Source organism: Ambystoma mexicanum, chromosome 2q (assembly GCF_040938575.1).
Source record: "Ambystoma mexicanum isolate Mex_15411 chromosome 2q, UKY_AmexF1_1, whole genome shotgun sequence".
Taxonomy (NCBI): Eukaryota; Metazoa; Chordata; class Amphibia; order Caudata; family Ambystomatidae; genus Ambystoma; species Ambystoma mexicanum.
In genome coordinates, this window is record NC_090924.1 from 976,714,811 (window position 1) to 976,730,424 (window position 15,614).

General features: G+C 45.5%; 1 protein-coding gene across 2 annotated transcripts in view; it reads right to left on the reverse strand.

Annotated features, from left to right (window-relative positions):
- Positions 1-15,614, reverse strand: part of ULK4 (unc-51 like kinase 4) — a 2,742,936-nt gene that overhangs the window by 1,157,776 nt on the left and 1,569,546 nt on the right. The window lies entirely within an intron of this gene.

Consider the following 15,614-nt stretch of genomic DNA (forward strand, 5'->3'; position numbering starts at 1 on the left):
TGGCAAGATAAAAAGCCACACAAATGATGCTGAAGGAACGAAGCGAACCAAAAGTGCTTCCATTCATTTTAAATATAACGGCAACACCATGTAAGGAAGGCATGGTATCAACAGTAAGACAGACAAGTGAACACAGTTCAAGGGTGTTTATTGAACTTTCACAAGGGTGTGATAAACGCCAATCTAAAACTAAAACCACAGATGGCAGCAAGCTATGACCATCAAATAATAATGCAGTCCTAGCGGAGTCTTGTCAAAATGAATGGGCCTATACTTTAAAAAAAAACTTTAAAAACGATTGCCAATCCTTACAGCTCATTTACAAATAGTGTGCGGTAATGTTCATGAAGAAGAAAGAAGTGTTCACAAAATGATATGTCAGGATCTTTAGGCCATTGGCCTGCCTTCCACGTTTTCAGCAGGGGCAAGGCGGTTCACTCGAGCAAAGCACACACTCTGGCTTCTTCGACACAAGGATACAGTTCTATTTCCAACAACAGGGCCTTCTGTGCCAAAGTCACTTTTCTCAACAAAGTCTCTTGCTTCAGAGGGCCTGATGTATAAAACATTATGATACACAGTTCTTTTCTTCTTACAAGTATTCAGCTCAGGTGTTTCACCCTGGATCGCCCTCAGCCAGGCTCAGATCCAAGTTTTTTCAAAGTTCAGAGTTAATTTGTTTTCTCAGGTGGCTTACAGTTCACCCCAGATCCCCCACACCGGGCTCAGACCCTTCCCCTTCTCAATTAGTCTCCCTCAGCCGGGCTCGAACCAATGGTAGTTCACCTTGGATTATCGAAGACTTTCAAATGTGCACAGGATTCAGCTGGACCCGTTGCAGGACCACTTTGATACAAAAGTCTGTCTTACAATACAGTCACCATTCAGTTGGATACCTCACAGAGACCTTTGAATGAGCACCCACGTGGCGCCGGACCACTCTGTATACGGTATCTCGCTTGGTCTCCCAAAGTTCATTCACTCCTTTGTTTTCCAATTATATTCGCATCGCTCATCGCATGCTTTCACATACTGTCCTCTTTGGATTTCTTCATACAATGTTGCTGCTTGCAACCTTAGTTCAAACACAAGCTGGTTTGATATCAGTCTCTCCAACTCACCGGCTGTGCTGTCCTTACTGGCGCTGCTTTGTTGTAGGAGCCAAGGACAGTCCACAGCGGCAATTGCTTCTCCTTGCCTTGGTAATCGACATGGAAGACCGCCGGGTACCTTCGATGCACAGTGTAGGTTTGTTCAGCTTTAGTTCTCGGTCTTAGGTTTCTTACTTTCCAAGGTTTGTGAAAGTAACAGTCTTTAGAGGTCAAGGGTACATCCCTACTTGCAACCCTGGTCCCGCCATCTTTCTCCTTGTATTAAACTGCCATCTTGGAACTGCAGCTTCCTCGCTCAGAGTGTGTTTTCGTGCTCTGACGTTTATCCGTGTGGGGAAGTGTAATGATCAGCAATTGCCTCACTTTGCCTGACCATAGTATTGGGACATCTCAGGTATACGGCTCTGGTGTTAGTCCATTGTCGCTCATGGTGAACTGACAGTGAAAAAGTGTTTGTGTCGGTAAGGGGTTGGGGGGTGATTTCATAGGTTTCCCTCCTGGGAGGATGGGGAAAAGGTGTTACAGGGAAGGGGATACCGCGTCTCACCATCCAGTGCCCCACTTCCACTCCCTGAAGACCCCTCAACTAGGAGATCCTCCTGCACCAGTCCACCCCCAGGAACTGGATCCAAAAGCAATGGCCGTGTCCAGGCCACCTGGATGACAAATCCCTGGGGACTAGCGGGTGAGACACCTTCAGGTTTCTCACAACACCCACCCGGATGGGTGGAGATACGGTCACAACGAATAATACTATAGACGTCAGTGATAGCCTGAGGAAGGACAGGAACAGTTGCTTCATGCAGCCAAATTGCAGTGAAAAATCCAACATCAAACGAAATGAGCCTGCAACCAAAAGCTCATATATAAACGAGGCATGCACAACTACTAAATAGGAATTGACTAAAAGGGCTGCCAATAATCTGTCTTCAACCTGTGCGCCAGTGTTAGTAACCAGTGACTTAGTTACACATTTATCAGGCAGCACAGTGCCTGGTGGACGAAGATCAAGTAATGCTTCGTTGGTATACTGCTTACCTTCTGAGTGTCCATGCCCGTTTAGCCCGTTCTGAGCCTGGACGGGCCCAGAAGGGCTTAATTTCTTGGCGTGACAAGCTCTATCCCGATGTGCATGACCGCTGTGCTGTCTGGCAAGTCTGCACATTTGACCCATCAGTGTATTAGCAGTGCCAATCCGATGCCACTGCAAGTAAGCAGTGAGGACAAACTGCCGCTCGTGTCTTGCCTGCGGTTGGAAAATAAAGAAAGACCTGTATGCCGAGTAAGAGCCTCGGTGTACGATGGAGGGGTTCACTCTTGCCAATCTTCCCTCTCACCATGCAGGATTCGTTTCATTTAGCTTTCAATTACTTGCCTAACAAAGACTTTCGAATGTACAGCAGCTGTTGCTCAACCTCTGTAGGAACACTGACTTTCTTCTTGTGGCTCTTGCACAGCCTTCTGGTTCTTGTAGTTTCAAGGCAAAACAAAGGGGGATCAGCCATAGTCTTTCACACAAGCACCCACGCAGCGCCGGAACACACTGCAGCTGGTCTTGAAGGTTTTATTTGTGTCTTGTAGTTTCACCACTTGGTCTCCCCTCTGTCGGGCTCGGAGCCTGCTTCCCAAAAGTCACAATTTTAACAAAAAGGTTTTGGGACTACTACACTGCCAGTGTTTGGGCGGTTTTGGTCTCCTCTTCCAGGCCTCCCAGTGTCTCCTGCTCTCAAGTACATTCCAGCATCCCCGATGCGCTCACAATGCTGTTGCTGGCTGCTAATTCATACTCCCAGCTAGAGTTAATAGGAGTCGGGTGTGAATAGTTGTCCCTCCCTGCCTTACTCTGCCTGACCTCGTTATCGGGACAACATGGAGACTGCCCATAGGAATCCATTGCTTATTGGTTCTTATGGGTAATCCTCATAACTCCCATTTGCCTCTTCCTCGTCCTAGTCCTTGTGGATTTCAATAGGGAATGGGATTATGTGAGTTGTAGTGTTGTGGAGAGGTAACATTCTTATTGGGTTTTTGTTACGCTCACCTGGTATCCATGGGGACGCCACTCAGCCCGGGTTGTTTGCTGGTACCTTCTTCCCAGTTTTCCCAGATGTTATCTACGGAGGATGTTCTGCCTGAAAATACAGGAGGGCTGTGTTCAAGACTGGTCGACTGAGGTAAGTATCCTCCCACCACCCTGTGTGACTTCAGCCCCTCTGGGCCCTCTCCTCACCTTGTTGTGGAATTAGGCGTGCTCTCCGTCCTGCCTTCTTGGCAGGGGCGCGTTGTCTTCTGTGGGCGTGTGCGGTCAAGTTACTTCACTGGCGCGTGTCCGTTTAGGTGTCTCTTAGGTAGGTCTCATTGCAGCAGTTCTGTATAGCGTTGTTATTCTTGCATGCCTTTCTTTGTTTAATAATGTCTTTTTTCTCCCCTAGCTGTGCGGAGCTTCGGTGTGGCCAACTGGCTAAGTTGGGCCTCGCTGGTAAATGATGGCGCGTGATGCACGCTACAATGCGGTAAGTAAGCGCTATGCGCAGCGCTGCCTTGTCTTTCCTTTGCTAACCTGTTTTCTTCCTTTCTTACAGTTGGCAGTGCTTCTCCAGCGTGTGTGGAACTCTGGAGTGGTGCCGGCCGGGAGGCGACCAGTCAGGTAAGCTTCTTGTGCTGTTTGTGATTTAGCAATATCAATATGCCTTCTCTGATATTGTCCTCTCCTCTCCTCTTTCAGGTCTTTCGGTCCGGATGGTATGCGGAATTCAGAGGAAGCAGTTCTCTGGAGCTGAGAGCAGATAATAAAATGGAGATTGCAGGTAAAATGCTGGTAACATTGTCCCTTTTGTCTCCTCTGCAGGTTCGCTTCTCCGAAGCTCGTGGGTATCATAGGACATGGTGAGCGTCACGTTGCAGTCTGCAAAGTAACACAAAGCGTGCTTTCTTGTTCGGGTGTGGTTTAAATAGCCTCAACAAGGTAGTCCAGGTGAAGTAGTCCCTAGGCCACCACACCCAAAACACTATACCGCATAGCTTGGTTCCTGGGAACCAAGCTATGTGGGTGCCTCCATGTTGGCTGCAGGCCTCAAATGAAAAAGTAGTCCCCCTGCACACATGTTCTTCAAGGTGTATGAGCATGACGCCATAGGCGCCAGCACTGGCCCCAAGAGAGCCTTGGAAGTGGGTGCCAGGCATTCAAGGCCTTAATGGAGACCCGAGCCCTGATCCCACCTGGCAAGTGGGCTTGCCATTGGGGGTCTGGGGTGAGGGTCGTGACAGTTTTAGAGGTAATTTGGCGTTCCCCTGTTGTTTTCTCAGTCTTTTTTTCCATAAGGGAAAGTGCTTGGGACGGGGGGAGGGATTTTGGTGACAACATCCTATAAAGACTGCTGGGATATCGTTTAGGGGCGAATTGGAAAAAATTAGACACCACGTCTCACCCAAGGGCACTCCTCTCGCAGTCTCCAAGGACCCCCTGCCCAAGTGATCCTGCCCTGCTTGTCCACCCCCAGGGTTGGGATCCAAGAGCGATGGCCCTCCCCTGGCCACCTGAACAAAGGATCCCTGGGAATAACCTTGGAGAAACGCCTCAGGTTTCTCACAGTTCTCAATGAGCTGACTTTAGGGGATCAAGTTATCAGACAGGAAATAGGGGATGTACTTACGAATTACTTAAATGAGAATACAAACAGGGAGACACCATTGGAAACTCTCTGGGACACTTGTAAGGCAGTCGGTTAGGGGAGAATCTATTAGTAAGACAATGAGCTAAAGGCTAAAGAAACTCTGCGCATAGAATTGGAGAATAAGGTGAGGGTTTATGAGGAAAATCATAAGATTAACTCCATAAGAACGCGTAGAGAGCTAAGAATTGTTAGGAGCCAACTGGAGGCGCTGTTAGCAGACCAGTAGGCACAAACGATACTCAATACCAGTCAAACCTTTTAAACAAAGGGAAATAAAGCGCATCAGTTACTGGTAGCGAAACTGTGGAAACGTAAGCACAGGAATTATATAGCAACGGTAAAAGACCCGAATGGGATGCCTAAGTCCTCAGAGGAGAAGAAAAGGGAAATTGTGTACGCCTACTTTGCCAGTTTTACGGCAGAAGAGCCCTTGGACACAGAGACTCAGGGCCTCTACTTAGAGGGCTGTAACCTGCCTAAAATCTCAGTAGAAGCACGGAAAAGTTGGATCGCCCAATCCTAGCTGAAGACATTGACGGGGTAATACTAACAACTCCAGAATAATAAAAACCTGGAGCCGGGCACACCGCAATTTATTCTACAAAACCTTCTGTCAGGTACTGGCACCTCGACTGGCTGTTTTGTTCAATTCAATGGTAATCACAGGGAGGAGAACACCCACAATGACAGAGTCAAATACAGTGCTTATCCCAATACCAGGTAAGGACCCGACATATTGGAACTTGTATTGCCCGATCACGCTGTTTCTCCCAGGGCTGACCCCGGCTGATCAGACAGGATTCATTGAGGGTAAAGAAATAGGAGACAACACCTGAATACCGATAGACAATAAAATTGGAGTAAAAGAATAAATCAAAAATGTGGTATGTTCACATTGGATGCCAATAAGGCGGTTGATAGTATTAAGTGGCAGTTCATACAGAGTATATTGGGAACCTTTGGGTTTGGGCCCACATTCACTAAACTGGCCCTGGCAAACTTTCAGATCCCCAGCACTAGAATCAGGGTGAATAGCTCCAACACGAAACGCAATGACATAAGAAGAGGAAACCGGCAGGGATGCCCCCGTCTCGCCTCGTTTTTGCTCTAGCGTTAGAGCCTCTGGCAGCAAAGATCCGGGAGGACCCTGAGATTAAGGAGTGCACGGATGGAATGAAACTCATAAGTTCGCATTATATGCAGACGATATTATGATGTTCGCCTCAGATCTGGAACATACCATTCCCCGACTATTCCATGCTCTCATAGATTTTAGGATTGTATCTGGGTTCTCCATTAACCCTGGGAAACTGAACGCTTTAAACCTAACTGAGACACCAAAGTAATTGAAAGCGTTCATGATGCCTACTGCTTAACATGGAAAAAAGGATTGCTGCCGTACTTGGGGTGGAGGGGATCAATTTTACCCCGACATACGAGGGAATTTACAAGGCAAATATACCAGGCCTACTGAGAGATGCCGAAAGGGACCTTGATAAATTGGAGAGACAGGAGATCTTGTGGGTGGGTAGAATCACAGTAGTCAAAAATACTCTTCTATCCAGACACCTGTATCTGTTTCGTACCCGTTTGACACTGATTCCAGAAGCACATCTCGGGAAGATCCAGGGGAAAATATTCTCATTTACATGGGGAAACAAACATACAAGAATAAGTCATAAAGTGCTGATGAGGAACCCGTACCTTGGAGGGTTAGGGGTCCCCGATATTAAACAGTATTATTTGACAGCACACAAAAAAAACAATTACGGACTGGGCTTCCACGTCGGGGGAAAGGAAATGGAAGGACATTGAGCAATGGGCAACCACTAGTCTCCTGACAATACTACCTTCCCTCACAAGGGAATCTACTCAGAGAGAATGGAGGCTCCTGTTCTCGTCGGATCATTCGCTGGCCTGCAGGCACAAGGGAATGAGGAGCAAGGGTATACCTCGATTGGGAGCAATGACCTGATTCTACAAAACACTGAATTCTAACCTGGTGTGGGCAAAAAGGGTTGGGAGGCATGGGAGGGATTCCTACGACTGTACCATTTGTACTCGGGGAGGGGGGGTGCGGGAGGAGGGCGGCACAAGACTTTCAAACAATTTAATAGTGAGCTGGGGATAGGGGAAGGCGAAAGATATTGTTATATCCAGCTCTCCCACTAGATAACACAGAGACAGATTAAGGAAGCAGGCACTAGAGAAACAGAGGGGATAGGGCTGACGGACAGTACTGGGGGAAGGCAACTCTGCAAACTATATGGGCTACTGGAATACACCTCAGATAATGGGCCCCATCCATATGTGACCAAGTGGGAACAGGAATGTTGAATGCCAATTTCAGAGGAATCATGGGGGCGAACATGGGTCTAGGTGCACCACCATAAAGGAGGGGATGTATAAGATTATTCAGCGATGGTACATGACCCCGACAAAGATCCACGAAATAACCCCCTCATCCCCTCTGAAATGCTGGAGGGGATGTTCACAGATAGGAAATATGGTCCATATGTGGGGGTCATGCCCCATAGCTCAGACATATTGGCAAAATAGACTATGTAAGAGATAAAGAAAACTTTTATCATAGGCCATTGCTCCTGAAACAATTCGCCCTAGTCTAGGAGAAGACACCCGTTTGGGGAGTGGAAGTGCCTGAGTTGTTGGGTTGTGGGTTTTCTTTTCATTTTTCTTTTCTCAGCTGCCTAGTGAGTTGGCTCCCCTCTGTCCCAGGGAGAATATTGTAATTCTTTGGTGTTATTGTAAACAAAGAAACAAGGGGATGGAGATATGCAAGACTGAAGACGTTTATTTAAGGGAAACCATAAATGCACTGTTAACAAGCTTAATACAATGTATTGTTCGAATGGTGTTGTGATGCTTAAGTTTGTTCCCAAAGGAAAACAAAGGCATTAAAAATGTTTTTTTTTAATTGGGCCACTAAAGGCATAGTGAAATATGACGCCTGCTCGTGCGAAAAATAGAGGGTGCCGCTAAACACACCTTGATGGTGGAGACCTGAAGACCCTGTCTTGCCAAATGAAGCAGAAAAGACAACACCTTGGAGATGCTGCATAGAAAGGCATAGAAAGGGATCCACATACTGTGCTCTGTGCCAGGTGCAGAACTTTTTCCAACGACAGCGGTACAAAGCTGTTGTTGCTGGTCTCCTGGCCAAATGCAACACATGCATCACGTCTTCCGGAAGGTCCCAACCAATCCCTGAACCTTAGCTTTTCAGAAGCCAAGTGTGCAGGCTGATTGTATGCTTGGGTGAAGAACCTGCCCCCTCTCCTGAGGAAGGAGGTCAGGCCTCTGGGGAAGACGATGTGGAGGACAGATGGCCATATCCAGAAGGCCCAGGTACCACGTCCTTCTGGCCCAGTCCTGGGCATTCAGGATCATGTTTGCTCTGTACCTCTTCAACCTCCTGATCACTTGAGGAATAAATGGAATCAGTGGGAATGCATACAGAAGCTGGAAGTTCCAGTCCACTACGAATGCATGCCCCAGTGCTCAACTTGCAGGAAATTCTTTGGAGCAGAAGAGTTTGCACTTCCTGTTCACACTGGATGCAAACAGATCCACTTGTGTTGTTCCTCAGAGGGTTAAGATTCCAGAAGGACTTCCTTGAACAGCTCCCACTCAAGGGAGACAGAGCCCTACCTGCTGCCATTGTATTCTTCATGGTGAGGTGAATTGCCAACAAGGAGATCTTGTTCTGTAACGCCCGGAACCAGAACTGCATTGCCTCTCTGCACAGGCGGAGTGACCCTACACCGCCTCTCTTGTTGATGTAGTGCATGGCCACTGTGCTGTCTGTCATGATCAGGACAGTTTTCCCCTGTATGTAGGCCAAAAAGGCCATCAGCGCCAGTCTGACCTCTCTCTGCTCTAACAGTTTTATGTAAAGTTTTGTCTTCGCCAGGGACCACAGCCTGGTCACCATTAACTAATTCAGGTGAGTTGCCCAGTCTTTCAGAGACGCGTCCCTTACTACTAACACCTGTGGCCATGGTTGCAAAAATTGTTCTCCCGCCATCACGTTCTCCCTGCAGGTCCACCACAAGAGATCCTGAGCGACTTTGCTCGGGATTTGAATCAAGTACATCATACTGCTGGAAAACTGACTATTGGGATCTGAGGACCCATTGAAGCGATCTCGTCCTCAACCAGGCCTCTGCCACCAGTAAGATGCAGGATACCATAAGGGAGAGCAACAGTAGAAAGTGTAACGCTGGCAGGCATTGGGTGTTCTGGAAACTGGTGAGACTCTGCTGGAGGTTTAGCGCCCTTTCCTCAGGAGCATAGGCCTTGCCCGAGGGAGAATCGAGGACCGCTCCGACGAAATGAAGCATTTGAGAATGCATCAGTTGAGACTTCTTTAAATTGAGGTAGAAGCCCAGTCTGTGATGGAGGTGGCAGGTGCAATTGAGATGATGCAGGGCTTGATCTGGAGACCACACCCTGATGAATCAATCGTCCAGGTAGGGAAAGATGTGAATCCCCCCTTTCCTGAGACTGGCTGCTACTACCACCAACAGCTTGGTGAAAACCCTTGGGGCGGAGGTAAGCCCGAAAGGCAGAACTCAAAACTTGTAGCAAGTATTGCCTATGAAAAAACTCAGGTACTTCCTGTGCTTTGGATGAATCGCTACAAGAAAGTAGGCTGAGTGACACCAACCAATCCTGAATTTCCAGGGCCTGGTGGATCTAAGAGAGTGTTACCATCTTGAACTTTTCCTTTCTGAGGAACTTGTTCAAGCGCCTCTGGTTCAAGATGGGTCACAGATCTCAACACGTTTCACCCTTTGGCCATAACATAATTTAAATTTTTTTAAAGTTTTTTTTATTGTGTTTAGCCAATTCTATTCGACTTTTTACACACATAGTAAAAGATAAATTATTACCAATTCCACTATTTACATTTAAAAGATAAAAAAATAGAACATAACAATTCCTCAGCAATCATCAGATTTCAATACAGCATGATGCAGTAATTCACTTCAATTTTCCATTTCATTTCAAAAGTGCTAAATTGTGCATAAATGATATTACTTCTGCAGTCAGAAGACTTTCATGCCCTGACCAGAGACAATCCCAAAAATCTTGCGTCTCCAACCCCTCCTCTGTTACCACAAATTGAGAACTTAGCTAGCATCTGCATGTGAGTGCCCGGACACTCTATCATGATGTCTCCGCGACTCCACATGCCCAAGGTCACACCGTTGACATATGTTATCACTATACACATCTTTGTGTCTGGAGTGGAGGATTTCCCTCGTCAGTCATAAATTGAGTGTACATTTCAAAAAGTCATTATGATTTCTAGGGTTTGGAAAGCGTGTTAAATATGTTGGCAGGAAGCCTTGAGGTTTTGCATATGCAAGGTTAGCGTTCAACTGCTTTTTTGACTGTATATTGTCAATCGTTTTGATCCAATCATTTCTTTTCAAACGCTTTTTTACCAACATAGGATTGTTTATCAGATCATTAACATCATTTTCACAAAAGGCCAGGATTTCTGAGGCATATTTCGTCAATCTGTTTAGAAAAGTGTTTTCATTTTTAAGTAATTTATATTTAGATCCTCATATAATGAATTCACTTGTCGATCCCAGATTAATCTAAAGGCTGACAATATTTTCCACTCGACATATATGACAATAAGCCCTCGAGTCTATTCCAATCTATTGTTTTAATTGCAGGATTGACATCAAGTCCATACGTCAAGCTCGCATCACTTTGCTTTTGTAGTATTTAATCAATGGAGATAGGGAAAACTTACAATACTTGGAATTCAATTATTTCATTTGACTCCCAAATTGTGACAGCTTACCTTCCATAATACCCTCTGCATATCCCTTAGAGGGAAAGGATATGATGTTAAATCCCAGATAAACTACTTCCGTTCCCTTTCCTGTCACTTGGCCTGACATTTTCCAAGTGTAGTTCGGCTTTTTTGTTAGCAGACGTTTAAAGATGATGATTTTTGATTTTGCTGGGTTAATCCTTAAATTGTTAATTTCAGCATTGTTACCCAACACATTTAATAAACGCTGGAGGCCTACCGGGGTGTGGTCTAGTAGTATGATATCATCGGCATAAGTCACCAATTGTGGGGCTGACTAGATCCCTCCCCTGCATTTCTCTGGCTAAATCTGCCAAATATAGAATAAAAAGGCCGAAAAGGCTTTTAATATCAAAAGGGCTTGCCCTTTCACTGTGAAGAAGTTTGAGCAGGCTGCCTTACCACAGTCCCTATGAACTTTGCTGCGGCCTTGGTGGCCTGCAATTTCTCCAAGCTATCGTCTGCCTTTGGATCGAATAAATGTAACCCATGAAAAGGAAGATCTAGCAATTTTGCTTGCAAATCCTGCGCAAGACCCGATTTATGTAACCAGGCGAATCTCCTCATAACAGAACTCACTGCCATAGCCCTTTCGACACAGTCAGCTGTGTAAAGTCTTGATTGTAGGGCTTGGCGCATAGCCTCTTTTCCATCATCCACAATATTAAAAAACCCTTCCTCATTTACCCTCAGGAATGTGTTCTGCTGCCTCAGAAACAACAGACCATAATGGATGCGTGTACTTGGCAAGTGCACATGAGGCATTTACTGCTTTGAGGGCCATGCCTCCCGTGGAAAAGACTTTTATGGCCTGAGCATCATACCTTTTATCATCCATCCCTAACTGGGGGAAAAGAGGGGTATGAGCTTGCCATAGCACCAACAGTAGCTGCTTGCACCACCCGGCTGTCATGTGATGGGTGTCTGGTGAGGAACTGTGGATCGGAGGAAGCTAGCTTATATTTCCTTGTAAGATCCTTATGAACTGCTGGCCCTGAACAGGGATTTTTGCAAAGCCCTACTAGAGGAATTTTGTATGGCATTGTGGAAAGGGAGGACAGATTCAACATTTGTGCCCTTATCCAAAATATTTGTAAGATCACATTCCACAATGTCCCTTGCAGGTGGACCCCAGCCTAAGGCATCAGCCACTTTGGCCAAAATTGTCCTATGTGCCACAATAGGGTGGCCTTGAGGATCAGCTTGAACAAACTCCACTTCAAGAGGAGGTATCCAGACCACTTGCATCATGTAAAATGGAAGCCAGGTCAGCTAGCCTTTTTTCCTCAGCCTAGCCTCAAGCTGTCGAGAGAGACCCATGGGATCAAACCTGAGAGGAACCGAGTTATCATCTTCATCGAAGATGCCCTGGAAGGAAAACAAAGTTCCTTCTGGACTTTGGTGCAAACATCCTTTGCGGCTGATGCGGACGGGGCATTGAAGAATGCGGCAGCTGACGAGGACGTCGGTGGCATCGATAGCTCTAAATTCTTGTCAAGGCTTTCACTGCTCCGGGCTCTTACACGCACAAGGAGGTTGGTGATCTGAGCTCTGCCGGCTTTTCTAGGCGCGGTGGGCTCGTAGGTCTTTAGACGGAGGGAGCAGGCGGACCTGCTTTCTCGTAGACCTGCATCATTTTGATACAAAACTCGTCCCACTTTTCTGGCGAGGCGGTTTTCGAAAGTGTACCTACCTACCCAATGACAAGTCTGTGGACAAGTGCCTCCACCTTCTCTCCTTCTTGAGAGTCGCTCCTCGAATGGGACTTTTGACAGTGCTTTGACCGTTTCTTCTCCCTGTAGAGCGATTTCTCGACCGCAGAGCTTTTACCATCGTTCCGACTTTGCTTCCGTGGCATCGAACTAGGTGACTTGGACGTCGTAAGACAGAGGGTTCATTTGGAGGCTCAAGCTTTTGGCATAAATGTGATGACATGAGCCACAATCTGCCACTACATGGTTGGCACGAGGCACCACAGACATATTCTGTGTGGATCAATGAATTACATTTTTGTGCCACAATCGTGGTATTTCTTAATACTAGAAGGTTTCGGAGTCAACATGGTCGAATAAAGGAAGACATTTGAAGTAACGCAAACATTTCTGAAATTGCATCACAAGTAATTCTCAGAGGCAATAAATGTGTTCTTGAAAACAACTGAGATCACAGGGTGCCATATGCATCATTTATTCCAACGTCACAGCCAGTCCCGATGAAGACCACTGGAGGATTGTCAACATTGAGCTACACAATGCCCACTGATGGAAGAAAACATTTCAGAGAGTTCTGCAGAACAGGAAATCATATCTAAGATGAGGAATATGTGGGTAGACACAATCCATTAGAAATTCTCCTTTTATTCGCAAGTACATGGGTGCCATTTGCATATTGACTATATAATGAAGAATGGAAGTGTTAATGTGGTTCACGGTAGTGCAAAGATGGCACCTATACTGCTTTATGACCACGAGCTGGTCTATTCTGAAGTGAAGCCCTGGCTGGTTGAACCTAGGTTTTGCCAGGAAATTTAAAAATTTGCTATTAAATGATCCACTTTAAGACCTGGAGATGGAAATAGTTAAATTCCTGCAAATGAATGATTCGGATATGACTGACTTTACTTTATCATTGAGAAAGCTGAGAGCCAGACAAGAGAAGGCTTTTTTGGAAGCAATATAGGTGTTGGAGCGAAAGCACAGACTTAAAGTTTCCAAGAAGTCCGTTAGAGCTGTCCACCTTGTGAGAAAACAGCTCAGTGCATTACAAATTAATGAAACCGGGTATGCAGAATAAATCCAAGATTCTACAAACACGAGAACAAACCATCTACCCTCATGACATACCAACCTAAAGTACACACAAGAGCAGATAGGGTTGCAAAGCTATTTAACGCGAAAGGAAGACATGTCTTTAAAGAAAACAAGGAGCTAGCACTCTTTAGAGAATTCCATTGGAAGTTATATAAATGTTCGGAAGGAGGGGTTCATAAGATTTAACTATTTGTGGATAAGCTGAGGCGTCACAGACTACTGCATAGTGAGGCACAGTTCTTACTCCTGTTGATCCCTACAAGTTGACCAGGGTCATAGCTCCTTAAAATTAAACAAAGCCGCAGGGGTCTAAAAGGCTTTGAAGCCCAATTTTACAAAAAGCTACGACATCCATTACTAAAAATGTAGACGTCCCCTCTTTAACACCACCATGCAAGGAGGCACATTGTAAACTCCACAGGGGAGGCAGCGATCTTGGTTCTCCATAAGCTATGCAGGGACCCCAAGCTGTTCTTTGACAGGACCATAGCCTTATTGAACATAGATGCAAAACTATACACTAAAGTATTCATAAGTAAGATGCATTACTACCTAAATTAATTGGTGAGAATCAATGCAGATTTGTCTTTGACAGGCGGCAATGAACCCACATTAGTAAATTAGATAGTTATTGCACTTAAGAAGATGGGTCTCTCCATCCTGATTGCCTTGGATGCAGAGAAGGCTTTCTGTCAGGTGGAGTGGATCTATTTTCAAGCAATCCTGTCTAGGGTTGGGCTGAAAAATTCCTTTATGAACGTGCTCATGAAAATGTACGTGGGGCCCACAGGTGAGGATTCATATGAATAACCAGGTCTTTGACCCAATCTAACTTTCCAGAAGAACCCACAAGGGATTTCCCCATTATTATTTGCACTATCCTCACGGGTCAATTAGATAAAACCCTAACATTAACAGTAAAGAATATGATATTGTAAACTCTAAAGAAACCCTATTTGCAGATGACATAATGCGGACACTCGCCACTCCAGAAACCTCAATACCCATCCTAAAAACATAACAAGGGACTATGAGAAAGGGTTGCGTTTCAAGGTAAACCTGGAAAAGTCTGAGCTCCGAAATGTATCCCTCCAAAGTTCGCAATGGAATGCCATGAGACTAAACATAAACCTGTTATGACAGCCAGGGCAAAAATAAAGTATCTGGGAACAGGTCTCTTTGGGGTGAATTATCCCAATCAGGTAGTCATAATTTGGGAGAGGGTTAGGTCTTGGAGGTCATTGAAAATTGAATGGCTGTAAAGAATCGCTTGAGTCAAATAAATAGTATCTCCAGGATGCTTTATACTTTCCAAGTTCTCTCCGTACTGATATCTGATAAAATACTGTTGGCCTTACAGAGAGACATAATGCAGTTTCTCTGCAAGGGTTCAGTGACAAAGGCTGTCCTCGCAAGATTCTTTTCAACCCGAGACCAGGAGGGTTTAGCATTACCAAATAATCAATGGAATTACTAAGCCTCGCAACTGAAGGTAATGTCGGAATGGCTCAACCAACGATCGACACGTGTATGTAAACTTCTTGAAGAAAGATGCGCATGAAGAAGCTGAGATAAATTTTCTGGTTGCAACAGAAATCGAAGCCTCTGTCACTCATTGAGCTGCCTTCCCTTCAGACTATGATGGTATGGGTTAGGCTGTCCCCCAAAATAATGTCATTTGTCATCCTTCCCGGGACCTGCCATCTGTATTAATGGGAAGACTCAGTTTACAGCAGCTCACAATAGAAATATCTTTGCTGGCTGGCTGAGAGGGGGATCTGAGTTTGCTAGACATAAGTTTCAAGATGGGCTAAAGGAATCGTTTGGGATTGGGGGAGAGACAGATTGCTTTACCCCCAGCAATGGCACTAGCAGTTGAAAAAGTAGATTCCACTACAGATCACCAGACCCCTTATCAACCTCGAAAAGTAGATATTTTCATCCTCAGCCCCGAAGTGCCAAATCTCAAAGCTATATAAAATGATAGCTTCACATGAAGATACAATGATGAGTGGACACATTAGAGCTTGTTATAATGATTTCCGGGTTAATCTCTGAGACGAACAGAAAAGTGCATTTGACAGGGCCCACATTTCTTTATTGGCATGCAGCATACAGTTACATTACAAGAAGATTTATATATGGTACCGGACTGGTTACATGC